Source organism: Protopterus annectens, chromosome 10.part0 (genome assembly GCF_019279795.1).
Source record: "Protopterus annectens isolate FY-2018-M chromosome 10.part0, PAN1.0, whole genome shotgun sequence".
Lineage (NCBI taxonomy): Eukaryota > Metazoa > Chordata > Ceratodontiformes > Protopteridae > Protopterus > Protopterus annectens.
In genome coordinates this window covers 1,136,852,535-1,136,865,713 of record NC_056744.1, presented here as the reverse complement: position 1 = coordinate 1,136,865,713, position 13,179 = coordinate 1,136,852,535, and the positions used below count along the sequence as shown (strand labels likewise).

At 39.9% G+C, this 13,179-nt stretch overlaps 1 protein-coding gene across 7 annotated transcripts in view; it reads right to left on the bottom strand.

The window, feature by feature from the left end:
• NEXN (nexilin F-actin binding protein) overlaps window positions 1-12,864 on the bottom strand; it is a 955,560-nt gene extending 942,696 nt beyond the window's left edge. For 3 of the 7 annotated variants that reach the window (XM_044085864.1, XM_044085867.1, XM_044085868.1), the window contains exon 1: window positions 12,720-12,861. The gene's annotated coding sequence lies outside the window, so the exon portion shown is untranslated. Of the gene's footprint in view, window positions 1-12,719 lie in introns of all 7 variants that reach the window. The other 4 variants (XM_044085866.1, XM_044085869.1, XM_044085863.1 and 1 more) reach the window with 2 other exon arrangements.
• Window positions 12,865-13,179: the final 315 nt, after the last annotated feature.

Below are 13,179 nucleotides of genomic sequence, written 5' to 3'. Positions count from 1 at the left end.
CAAACATATAAAAAAACAAAATAATAAAGACAGTCATGACGCAGGACTTTTCTGTATTACCTAATTATAATGTGATTACTGCTAATGTTGATTTGTTGTTGTAGAGGGTGAAATAAACAGAGTCACTGAGACAATTCTCAAATGAGATTGTTACAGTTTACACTGTCAGAAGAGCAGTGTTTGTGAGAGGAGAAATATTTAGGAAACTAAATGTGTATTTGGAGGGCTGTACATTATGGAGAAAGGCTGAGCACATGCATGCACACACACATATGCACAAAAAGTGTGGAACAGGAAACTGCCAACAGTTTTTTAAGTCATTGGTTAATAAAAACTATACCTTCCTTCTGGTCACCTTCTGTGTGGAAGAGTGTCTTACAACTGTTAGTCCTGCAAACCACTTTATGACTCTACATTTTTTTCTCACTTTAAAAGGTAATATGTTAGGACAGGTAAAGCTCAAGGTACTACAGGTTTCTTCAATCATAATCAGCTAGTTGTGAGTTATGAGTTCTCAAGTGGATGTCAAGACTCACCTGTAAGAGTAAATGTAAATGTAATTTCATTTTTATAGACAGCACATCTATATGTCTGTGTCGGTACAGTTGTTTCTGTGATATGGTTTAATAACTGAAATGGAAATCTGTTGCTCTTTTGACTGATTTCAAATTTGTTGAACTTTGAGGAAGTAGTCTGGTCCATTCTTTTCCAAGACTAGTGAATAGTGGGAAAAAGGAAATAGCTGCCCCCCCACTGTTATGCAATCTCACAGTCAGTATATTTAAGTAACACACTGGGTGTTGGGAATGCATCCCCTATGTGGGGATGAAGGGGGCTTGCCTTTCTGCAAAGACAATTGTTTAGTTATTTTTTTATGTGTTTTGCTGTTAATGACATTCAATGTTTTGAGACAACTGCTTGATGAATCATCTTACTGCTAAAGGTAGTTTTCAGTTATTGCTGAGTTGCAGCTGACTCGCAACAGACTGCATTACTTTTGAGGTTGCAGGGACCGCAGTCCCCTGCAAGGTAGTTGTGCAGAGCACTGCCTCCTACAAGTATCACTGCTTGCATTTAACAGAACATTTTGATATACTGGCTTTGGGTACTGTTGTCTTCACCATTTTAGTTTTCATGTTCTAGCAGCAGTACCATATCAGTGTGCATACACAATATTCTAGGAAGCATGTGTTACATGCTCTGTTACAAAAAAATCCTGGCTGTAAGTCGTGGTACGTAGAATTAAAACAAGATGGTGAAAACACATTTTACACTCACTGCATGCAGGTAGCACTGCAGTGCATGTATTCCAACTATTTAGGGTGATGGCTGGTGAACATAAAGCAGCACACATCAAGCAGAATAATGATACAGTACAACATAAGAGCTTCTCTGAGTAGACAGAGACTAACCCACAAAGGATTTGAATCCCCAAACTACATGCTACAAATAAAACTACTGAAAAAAAAAACATTTTGTTAAGGGTTTTTGCAGGGGAGCATGTCCTCGTGTAACCCCCACACCCTGAAACTTATACATATACATATATATATATATATATATATATATATATATATATATATATATATATATATATATATATATCTATACATATATATATATATATATATGCTAAGTCTATGGCTACACCAACATGAAGAAGTGGGAAATTACCCCAAAAGGAACATTACTGCTGGCACAACTAGCCAACAGCGATTTTCTATGGAGGAGTTCTAATTCTCGGTGGGCTGAATGTTGAACAAATGAGACTCGAGGATTCATTCTTCACCACCCATAGGTAAGACTATGTGGACAGGAATCTTTGTAGTGTAGATATATGCATATCACCAGTGTTCTGACGTTACAACCATTATGTGAGAACATTATTCATAACATTTGTGTATCTTACATGATACATGCAATATTGCAATGAATTATGCATGGCATGAGGGACAACAGGCAAGTAAAAGAACTGCATGTGTATATACATAAAAGATATGATACATACACACACACACACACACACACACACACACACACACACACACACACATACATTCTCTAGCAGCATATTGCATTATTTTAGGATTAATCATCTGCTTCCTGTACGAAAATGTCTGTTTTCACAGATGAAAAAGTGTTTTCTATGAGCCACAAATTATGTAAGCAGGCTTTATGGGAACCATTCTAAGATGAAGAGAAATACAGAAACTCATTCACAGCTCATTACATCAAACTATATGTCAGGCAAGTAGCTTGCTTTTATGTACACATTTAGTTATTTTTCTTCTCATTCTGGTCTTTCATCCAAGTGAAGCAATAACTTATAAATTCAACACTGCAGTATAGTCTAAGGTTTTACCTAGTCTGTATTCATTTCAGTAGTACAGCAGTCAGGCAGTGTATTACCAAACTATATCCAAGATGAATGAGGGAGCTAATACTTCACACATCAGCTTAGCATTTTCAGGTGATACAAATTTAGTTCAATCAAGACTCACTCTATTAAAGAAAGGTCAGCTGTACAAGTTGCACTCACCGTGACAGTAGATGTTCAACGAAATCACAGCTGCAGTAGCCTTAGATATAAGGGTTATATCCTGCCAAGGATATAATGGCTGGACATTCTTCCAAAAGCTGTTACCCCCCCCCCCCCCCCCCCCAACATCAGTGCCCAGGCTGTTGTAGCTCCTGTGTGGAGAAAATAGCACCTTGAATGCAAAAATACTTCAGGACTTTCTTGGATGCAGAAACATAAAAATGGTAGAAAACTAAGTACTGCACCAGAAAATAAATATGTACAAATCAGAGGGATGGAGGGAGGAAGAGTCTGGTATGGTAAGTGCAGTTTACACAACTGAACTATGTTCATCATAAATCACTGCTGCAGTAGCCTTAGCTATATACAAGTGCATTACTACAGCTTATCCTACCTGTGAAGGGGATCCAGGAGCCCCTAGAGAATGGTCCTAGTGAAGTCAGTTCTGGAAAAGGAATCCACTTAGTAGTATGTAGAAAAGATAAAGTAGATGTCTCTAAGAATACTTCTAGAGTCCACTCCTTTCCAATACACCATCATAGATGCCTAGGCTCTAGCAGAATGTGCTTTTACCCTGCCTGGAAGTGATTTACTGTGACGGGAATTACAGAAAAAAATATCAACTTATTCTGTCATGGTAATATGTGTGCTGCCCATATTCAGATTATGGAACATCCTTACTCCCTGGTTTTAAGGTTCAGGACGGAATATAGGGAGAATGACAGTCTGATTCCAAATAAACCCTGAAACTACTACTGGCATGAATGCGGGATTTGTTCTTAAAATAACCCTATCTCTATGGAAAACCAAATAGGGTTAATTAACCATGAAAGCTTGAGACTCTGTGGCAATGGTACTCTATTGTAGATGTCAGAGCAATAAGGAAAACAGTTTTTCAAATCATGAACTAAAACACAGTCTGATGAGCTGGTTCAAAAGGACAGAGATTTAATTTTTCCAGCACAAAGATAAGATCTCAGTAAGGTGGCACCTGTAATCTAAGAGATTTTAAATGCAAAAGCCCTTTCAAGAACAGCTTGAACAAAGTCTGAGAAGAAAGAAGAGGATCCATGGGCAGGCATGCTGAAATGGCCAACAAATACACCTTGCTAAAGGCGTAAGGGAGGCCAGAAGATAGCAACTCACACGAATATAACCACCAGTGGTACATAATCCCTGATTTGGTCCTATTTATCACAGTGGCAGGAACTAGAAAACCTCTTCCACTTGCTAACATAAGAGTTCCTAGTAGTAGGATTTACTGCTTCTTTAGTACCTGATGCATATCCTCAGAAAAAAAGGTGCCTAACAGGTGTCAAAACTGAATCATCTAGGCAGGAAGTGGCAGCTGTTTCAGACTCGGGTGTATCAAACACTCTCAGTCTTGTTTGAGTAGATCCAATTTGTGAGCAAGCTTGTTGAGTTGTCTGTTTTGAAAGGGGTGAACAGATCTCCTTGGGGTGTTCCCCACATATCGATCAATTCCTGGAATAACCCTCAGTTTAACTTTCATTTATGAGGGTCAGTCCTGGTCCATCTCGGCTTGTCGGCCACTACAGTTTGCTCTTATGGAACACAGGAAGCTTGTAGGGTTAAACAATACTTCAAAGAGACCTCACAAGCTACCACAGCCAGCCTGCACAGAGGAGAAAATCTGGTCCCCCCCATTTGTTTATATATCACATCACTATGCTGTCATCTGTAATCACCTGTAAAGACCCTGGGGACCACAAGTTGGGAAGAGATTCTATAGCTAGATCACAGCTGACATCCCTTTCACAGTTATGTACTCCTGACCTGTCTTGTTTGTTCCAAAGACCCTGCACTTTTACCCAGGCTGTCAATGATACAGCTTCCTATGCAAAATCAAATGCATCTGCTGTTACTGATTAAGGGGGGGTGAGAGAGAGACAGACAGAGAGAAAGGAAGACCGGTATTCAGACAACATTGGTATCTCCACCAAAGAGCTTGTCTCTTCACAAAGTCCAGTGCTACAGTCTGCAAAGCCAATAGATGGGAATTTTGCAAGAAACACTGAATTTTTCTTATGTGTAACCTTGAAAGAGGAGTCATGAGAATAACAGAAGCCATGAGCACTAAAATCCTGAGAGACACTCTGGCTGAAGTCTGGGACTGACTGAAGAAATTCACAGAGACTTCCAGATATGTTCACTTTTTCTTGAGTTAGGAATGACTTTTGTATGGACAAGTCCAAAAGACATCCTAGAATCACTATCCTGTAAGAGAGACAAGAGAGAAATTCTGAATATGTATTCAAAACCCAATGCCTAAAAGGAGATTTTTTTTTACCTATACAAGGGATTCCTGACACTTGGAAAAAAGATTCTGCAAATAAGGAAAGATGTGTATGGCTTGCATTCTTAATGGGCAATCACAGGAGCTAGACAGTCTGTAAAATCCACTTGGACAGTGAATTACCCAAAGGGTAATCCAGAGAACTGCTAAAGTAACCCCAACACAGAAAATCTTACAAAATTTCTGAATCCTGTGGCAATGGTAATCTGATTATAAGCATCTTATAAATCCAGTGTTACCAGAAAAATCCCATGAGCTATTAGAGTTAAGAATCATTACAAAGTCAGCATTTTGAACTTTGATACTTTCACAAACAGGCTAAGAAAGGATAGGACAAGCATTGGTCTCCAATAAGGCTCCTTCCATGGTACCAGAAACATTCTTAAATAAAAACCTTTCCTCACTGACCTAGAGGTTCTGATTCAATGACCCCTTAAAACTGGAAAAACAGAGAAGTTTGATTTGGAGAATGAAGAGTTACTCCCCAAAATCAAGGCAGGTTTACCCACTGCCATTTGTAACCCTCCTGAACTAGTTTTAGAAGTCCCATGTCTGAGAAACACTGATGCCAAAGTGTAAAATAGAGAAAACAACACTGGGACAGACTGAAGCAGTGGTGGTGGTCGGGGGGTAGAATGCTACAATAGTCATTCTGATCACATACCCCAGCAAAACTCTTCATCATAGAGGCAATAGCTGATGCCCTGGACACAGAGTTAGCACAATCATATACACTGTTAAAGGACTGCTTAGTTGCCTGTGAGATACAAGTAAAAAGATAATTCAGAGTGGATCTAGCTTCTTAAGATAAAACAGTGGCTAAAATGTGCCTAAGTTTATCAAAACAAGCCAACAAGTATATCAAGAAATGAGCCTCATAATACAGAATTCTGAAAGCTAAAGTTGAGGATTAAATTCTCCTTCCAAACCTGTCAAATGCTTTTCCATCCCTGTCTGAAGGAGAAGGATTAGCATTCACCAACATTTTATTAGCTGGAGAAGAGACAGAAATAGTTGCTGGTCTGACCTGGGATGAGAAAACAGATATTTGTTAAGACCAGGGGACCTTATACAGTCAGTCTGCTTTTTCAGGGGTTGAAGGCTGACTATCAGGCATACTGCTGGCAAAATGAAAAACATCCTCCAAGGCTGGCAACAAAGGAGGAATAGGAGTTGGCAGGGGTACATGTAATATTCCTTCAAAGATGCAGAAACGACAACTTGTTCCCATTGAAAAAATGACTTATTCTGCACACAGTCTCAGAAAATGAAAATTCTTCTACAGAATATTCTGAGGAAACACTTTCCTTTGAATAAGAACCTGGGATTTGGGCAAAAAATATAAAAGATGATCTATCCCTCCCTCCCATGTCCATGTCTGACAAGGAATCCTCAGAAATTGAAAAAATCACATATTTCTTCCACAGAATTCATTTATTCTCCTGAGGATTTAAAGCTTGCAACAAACCATTAGCCAAAATAATGAATTATCCCTTATCAACAGAAAAACACTCTGATGAAGATAAATGTTTTACTTTTTTTTTCTAAGGACATATCTAGAAGGGTACCTACTCAAGGATATCTTATCCTGGGGAACAGATATCTGACCCGGCTATGCAGGAATACACTACCAGTTGAAACTCCCATGCCCAAAGAAAGTGGCTCTCTAATGCCCACTAAGGATGCTCTAACAGCCGCAGTGGACATGGCTAACCTCCAGTCCATACTAGCTGGCAGTACTGCACCAGAGGGATAACAGAAAAAGGTGAGTGGTCTGAGGAACAACAAACAGCCACTGCGGAGTCACCAGTGGATGAGGTACTGACCGAGCCTGTTAGGTAAGCAAGAGCACCTTAGATATTTTCTTCTTCTTTGGATCAAAAGGAGCAGGGAGTGAGTAGTGGTAAACTGATCTGTTTCACAAATGAAGGAGTATATAGAAAAACAATGTCCTTGAAATGCCAATTGTCTACAGTTGATACTGACCATTTTGAATAAGGATCACTGACCTTCAAAATGTTATACGGAATTCTGCATTTAGCCCATCCTGTGCCAACCCAATTAACCTTCTTGTTTCCAAATAACAGGGATGAATGTTGGTTCAGCAAAGAGTGATGCTGTTATACTGGGATTCATTCTGACATTAGTGTGAAATCACTGATGGACATATTACAATCTACCGATACTGATGTTGCTATACTGAGTGCTGATGGACTCAAACAATACCATGTAGATATATCTCAAGACAGTAACTACTGCACCAGCGGTTGAAGACTAGTAAAGAAGCCACTCAGATTTTAGGACTGAACACAGTTTATAAGAGAACTCAGTGCAATTGCCTCATGACTCATTAGAGAGTTTAGTGTGATATATGTACAATTATAAACACGTGTGTATAAAAGGGCATTTCTTTTTTTGAAAAGGAGCACACTACATATGTAACCACTCTACCTCTAAATACAAGTAGTTTGTGGTGAGCGTCAGGTGACTGGGCTGTGTTTTCTCTTTGGACTAAAGACTTGAACTAGAAGTATCAATAACGTATGATCATGTATTTTAGTGCCTGCATGTGTTATCCTGAATAGATAACCAGTAAGTCTCATCCATTACAGAATTGGCAGAACATACCTCTAAGGAGCAAGTGACATACCACTGGAAGCACATTGTCTCTCTCTCACACACACACACACACACACACACACACACACACACACACACACACACACACACACACACACACACACACACACACACACACACACACACACACACACACACACACCCAGACTCCACTAAGTTTCATGGGCTCCTGATCCCAACCTTTGCCTATAAAACAGCTTTGACAAACTTTCAGTGAAACTGACACTGCTTAAGCAGACTGCATCCAGTAAAGGATTTGCTATTACACCTATGACAAACTGCCATCCACCACTTGCATTATGATACAAAGATGTGTGCAACCATAGCCCTTTTCAACTTCTGTTTGTGGGCTTGTATCATTATTCCAAAGTTCAGTATAAATACGCATAAAATAAGACTCAAAGCTGTACTGAAAATACAATCAGATGAGCCTGTTGTCTTGGCCTAGCAATGACTGGATCAAGTGACCCTATGACAGCATGCTACTTAAAGTTGAACCAGTTTGACTTATTTCACGGACATTTGCATCTACTTCCCAAAAAAGTCTTGCATTAACTTTGTATAGTTATGTTGTTTAGAATTTGGCTACATCTATGACATCAGTGCCTTTTTTGTCAACCCTCAAACTCCAAGCAACAGCTTTAGAATCTCCCTTTTCCAGGACATGATTATTCTATAACAGCTTCTTTTGTTTTCAGAAATGAATACGCATTACACTGTTTTGTCGCCTGTTCCATTGTAGTCTTTCCTTTCCTGGTATTGCCTTATAATAAAATATGCCTTCTACATTATTTCTTCTCTAATGAAAAAAGAAGCAACACTTTTCATAGTTTAAATTTTCCTACACGGCCACCTTGGTGTGACACACGTAGCTAATGAGCTTGTCAGGTACTGCCAACTGCGATAATTATTTGTGGTAGTTGGATTCACATGTCAAATCAGTCGTAATCTTTTATTCGTATGTGTATATTCTACTCTTGTTGCTTTCTTAAATAAGTATTTTCCATTCCTTACCCCAACATGCATACACAAATACACACATACTAGCCTTTACTGTTTTCTGGCACCTATGATTCAAAATATAATGGTTGCTAAGCCATGTATTTGTACCATGCTATACAGGCATGGACATGGACAGCTAAGTAGGCTTTTCTATCATGGTTTATACCCCTTTAGTATTCTGGCTCAAATATAAATGACTAGTTAAAAATCCAAACATACTGAGTGCCACTGGATAGGAAAGGGATTTTAAAAAATATGCAACGGCATGTTCTAAATGACATCAGCACCACAGACATAAAACTACACTCTAGTTTCCTGTACTTACTGGTACTATCTACATGCAGTCTCAGTTTAACTCAAAATTCACAGATTGAAAAGTAATTCACCACCTCTTCCCAAAACTGCAACACCCTAAAACAGTCTTCTTGAAAATACCCCACGAAGACCATAGGCTGTGACTGTGTATTCACTGTTTATTTTAAGTTTGATCCATTGTGCCATAGTTCTAAATACCATGAATCCCAACCAACTCATGTAGGCTGAGAGAAGGCAGGCCTGTGCCAACTGGACTTGAATGACCCTGGGTGGAGACAGAAGTGATGTAGTAACTGAGGCAAGCTATGGACATATGTACAGGGCATCACTAAGCCAGGTACCCATGTAGAGATAGGCCCAAGGGATAGGAGAAAGAATATCACTGAATTAGGATAAAAAAGATGGACAGATGGAGAAGGAAAGGTATATTTTAATTTTTTTCTTTCTTGTCCATTCCCCATGACCATCAAGCCCTCATCCCCAAATGTCCATTTTGTTCTCCCCTTCAACTCAATATCAGGAGACAAAAAGAGTGAGGACAGAAACAAGGATCATGACCATCATCTGGAGTTAAGAGTTGGAAGGTTTTACATGCCCCTAATTCCCACATGCAGTAGGCATAGCAGGGATTCTAAACTGTCCACAGGTGTGTGTGTGTGTGTGTGTGTGTGTGTGTGTGTGTGTGTGTGTGTGTGTGTGTGTGTGTTTAATATGGAAGAAAGACCTGGCAAACTACTTCTGTTTTCCTCTTTGCTCTGTAAACACTACTGATAGCAGTGGCTGTCCTCAGGGTCACTGAAGGAGTCAGCTGCAACTCATTAAAGACAGAGAGACAGAGAGAGAAATAATTTTGCCACATGTTCAACAGGCATGCCAATAAACAGGACGAGCAATGCTGGTCCAGTGGTCTGGCTATGCTTAGACACGTGTGCACAAACATACACACACACACTACCCATACTATCACACAAAATCAGACAGACAGAAAGACAAGCACACACCAAGGAAAGCTACAGTGCTTGGCAGGCTGAAGTGCCCACCCTTGCTACAGTGCTTGGCAGGCTGAACTGCCCATCCTTGCTACAGTGCTTAGCAGGCTGAACTGCCCATCCTTGCTACAGTGCTTAGCAGGCTGAACTGCCCACCCTTGCTGTAGTGCTTAGCAGGCTGAACTGCCCATCCTTGCTATAGTGTTTGGCAGGCTGAACTGCCCATCCTTGCTACAGTGTTTGGCAGACTGAACTGCCCATCCTTGCTACAGTGTTTGGCAGGCTGAAGTGCCCACTCTTGCTACAGTGCTTAGCAGGCTGAACTGCCCACCCTTGCTACAGTGCTTGGCAGGCTGAACTGCCCATCCTTGCTACAGTGCTTGGCAGGTGAAGTGCCCAGCCTTGCTAAAGTGCTTGGCAGGTAAAGTGCCCATCCTTGCTAAAGTGCTTGGCAGGTGAAGTGCCCATCCTTGCTACTGTGCTTGGCAGGTGAAGTGCCCATCCTTGCTACAGTGCTTGGCAGGTGAACTGCCCATCCTTGCTACAGTGCTTAACAGGCTGAAGTGCCCATCCTTGGTTTATTCACTGCTTGTAGTCACCTCGGCAACACTAAATATTAGCTATGCAGCAGTCCAAATCACTCTTTCCAACAGAATGAACAAACTGCATCCCCCTCCCTAAGTGGCTCCTCCAGTGCCTGGTCTTGCTGACTGAATGTTAGTCACCAAGGCTGCAGTCAGGTGTCCATCCATCCTTCTTGTGAAGGGGCCATTTTGCTCTCCATTTCAGTGGGACTTCAAACAACACAGCTTTTCATAAAAGTAAGAACCAGGACTGAAAGAAAAGAAGGAAGATGAAAGGATCTTCTCTTCAAATATAAGTCTATTAGGTTTAAAAAGGAATTTCTTGTTTCCCATCAGGTTTTCAAGTTTTTATCTTCTCCACCATGGACAGGAGTATTAAGCTGATTAGATGTCCCAGCTATACTTAGGAATTGGTATGGAAAAAGACAGATTCACAAAAATGGGATACAGGGTAGTATATGGTCTGTACTGCAGGAGCTCTACCTGGAGCCAGGTCACAGAATGGAATCCCATTTAGTTCCCCTAGGGTAATCATTCTGTGGAACTAACAGGTTACAAAGCTTCTTGTAAAAAGCCCCATCCTATCTGCCTTTGCTGTAGTGCATCATGAAAAAGACAGCAAGCAACCAAGCTGGACAGAGAATGTCAGCCAGCTAATTAGTATTAATCCATAAAACAAAGACAATAATGCAAAATGATTCTTTAACTTACCATAACTTGACAATCAACACAAGACTGTAACCACTTTGTGGTATATTTATTCTGCTTTTGGATGTTAGATGAAACAATTATACTTTCATCATAAAACAATAATCCCACCAAAACATATCATTTCAAAATTTCTGATACTACTTTCACTGCAAGCTATCAAGTGGCAGACTTTATCAGCCCCAGCTGATTTCCAGGAGTGAATTACAGCTTTCAATGAAGTATATATTCCCAGTATGTGTAAAAGTAGGATTATGGTGACAACTTTTCTCTCTCTTTTTTTTTTTAGCTTTCCGTTATAAATATTTTGAATGGAAAACACATTACAAGGAAAGCAAATGTGACAAACTCAAGTGTCACTGGTACATATCAGTACATAACGATAACCAAGACCAGTTGTGCTGCCACCTGTATCTGACTTTCCCTGTCTGCTGTTAAGAAGGCACTAATTATATTCTAATGTCAGTGTGCTAAAATAATGGGCCCTCTGTTTGACACACATACCACGGCAAGCTGCTAAAACAGTTTTAAGTGCAAGATAACCCCTATAGTTTCTACCAACAGATGTCCTACTATCTGTTTCTTGCATTAGCTAAAGGCAGTCCAGTGTATCGGTAGCCCCCGGTTCGGTTCTGTAGTTTACACCGCCAGGCACTGCCACTTTTATGCAATTCAAGATATCCAAAATCCTTCTTTTCCAGAACATACTCACCTGCTGAAAAAATCTCTTTTAAGTTCTGACTAACAAAAAGTTATTCATTTCAAGCTGGTGGTGTTTATTTTTGGTTTGCACAGACGTTATTGTCACAACCACACACACGCGCTGAGGACATTTTTTGACTTGAATAACTGTACAACGCTTTGGCCCAGGCTCCTTCTTTCATAATCTAATCACAACCAACCGCAGTCTCACCTGTACAATCTCAACAACACCACTGCAGCAGAGTGAAGTGACCCAAAGGGAACAAGTTACTCTCCTTCATTAGCATAACGGGTTATTAACCCAAATCACTTGCAAACGCATATACACTCCCAGCTCAGTTGGCATCAACAGTGATATGTTCACCCACCCAAATGTTTATTTGCTTTAGGTTTTACTTAAACTTTAAAAAAAAAAAAGTCGCAGGTGAAGAAGTAAAGTTAAAATGTTATAACACTTATCTGTTATATAACTTAGGTAGTAACCTGTATAACATGTTAGAAATGAAAGCTAACAGGATTTTGGAATTCGTTAAAAATCAAATGCTAACTAGAAAAGTTGAATAACAAAAAAAAAAAAATCAGGTAAAGCAAGTAGAGTTACTATCCAAATTTTGGAACGCTGTCCAACCCACTAAAATATTAATACAAATAGCGATGGGATATGTTCACATTCCAACTTAATACAACTGTTCTCAAATAATGTATTTATTTCATTTTACAAGAAGCTGCGCACGCTATTTTCCAAACTATTCAACAAGCACACAGCACCTCACAAAGTGAAACCGAAGCCTGGTCCAAGTTAGTATATTAATATATACATTTCCTCCTCAAATCAGATAGTATACTTTAATATTCGAACAACCTAACATACTATTTTACCCAAACGACTTAATTTAAGACTGGTAAAACATTTTAGCTCTCACCTGTTTCCACTGCGCAGTCGTTACAAAAACGCCTTATCAAACTTTAAAGCAGAGCAGCAGTCGCGCCGTAATCCAAGGGAGTCCAAGGGAAAAAGCTTGCTCACTGCTCTCTCTGATTAGGCACGATGCCGTTTGGATGAAGTTACGTCCCAAGCTGCTAGTTTCCATAAAAGTCCACTTCTCAATCCAGCTACCGCATTCCAGACAATCCAGAACCCAGGCTTCTTCAGCTGTTGCCACATACGCACACACATACACACTCTCTGTCTCTGTAACACACACACAGCTGAATATGTGTTGATAATAAGTCGTACATATACATGCACGCATTGTGTTACGGGGTGTAACGTAGATGTATGTATATGTGTAAAGCTATGTGTGTGTAAGTGTGTATATTTACACATACACAACAAGTGTACACATATATATGTATACACACACGGCTAGAGATTGCATAACA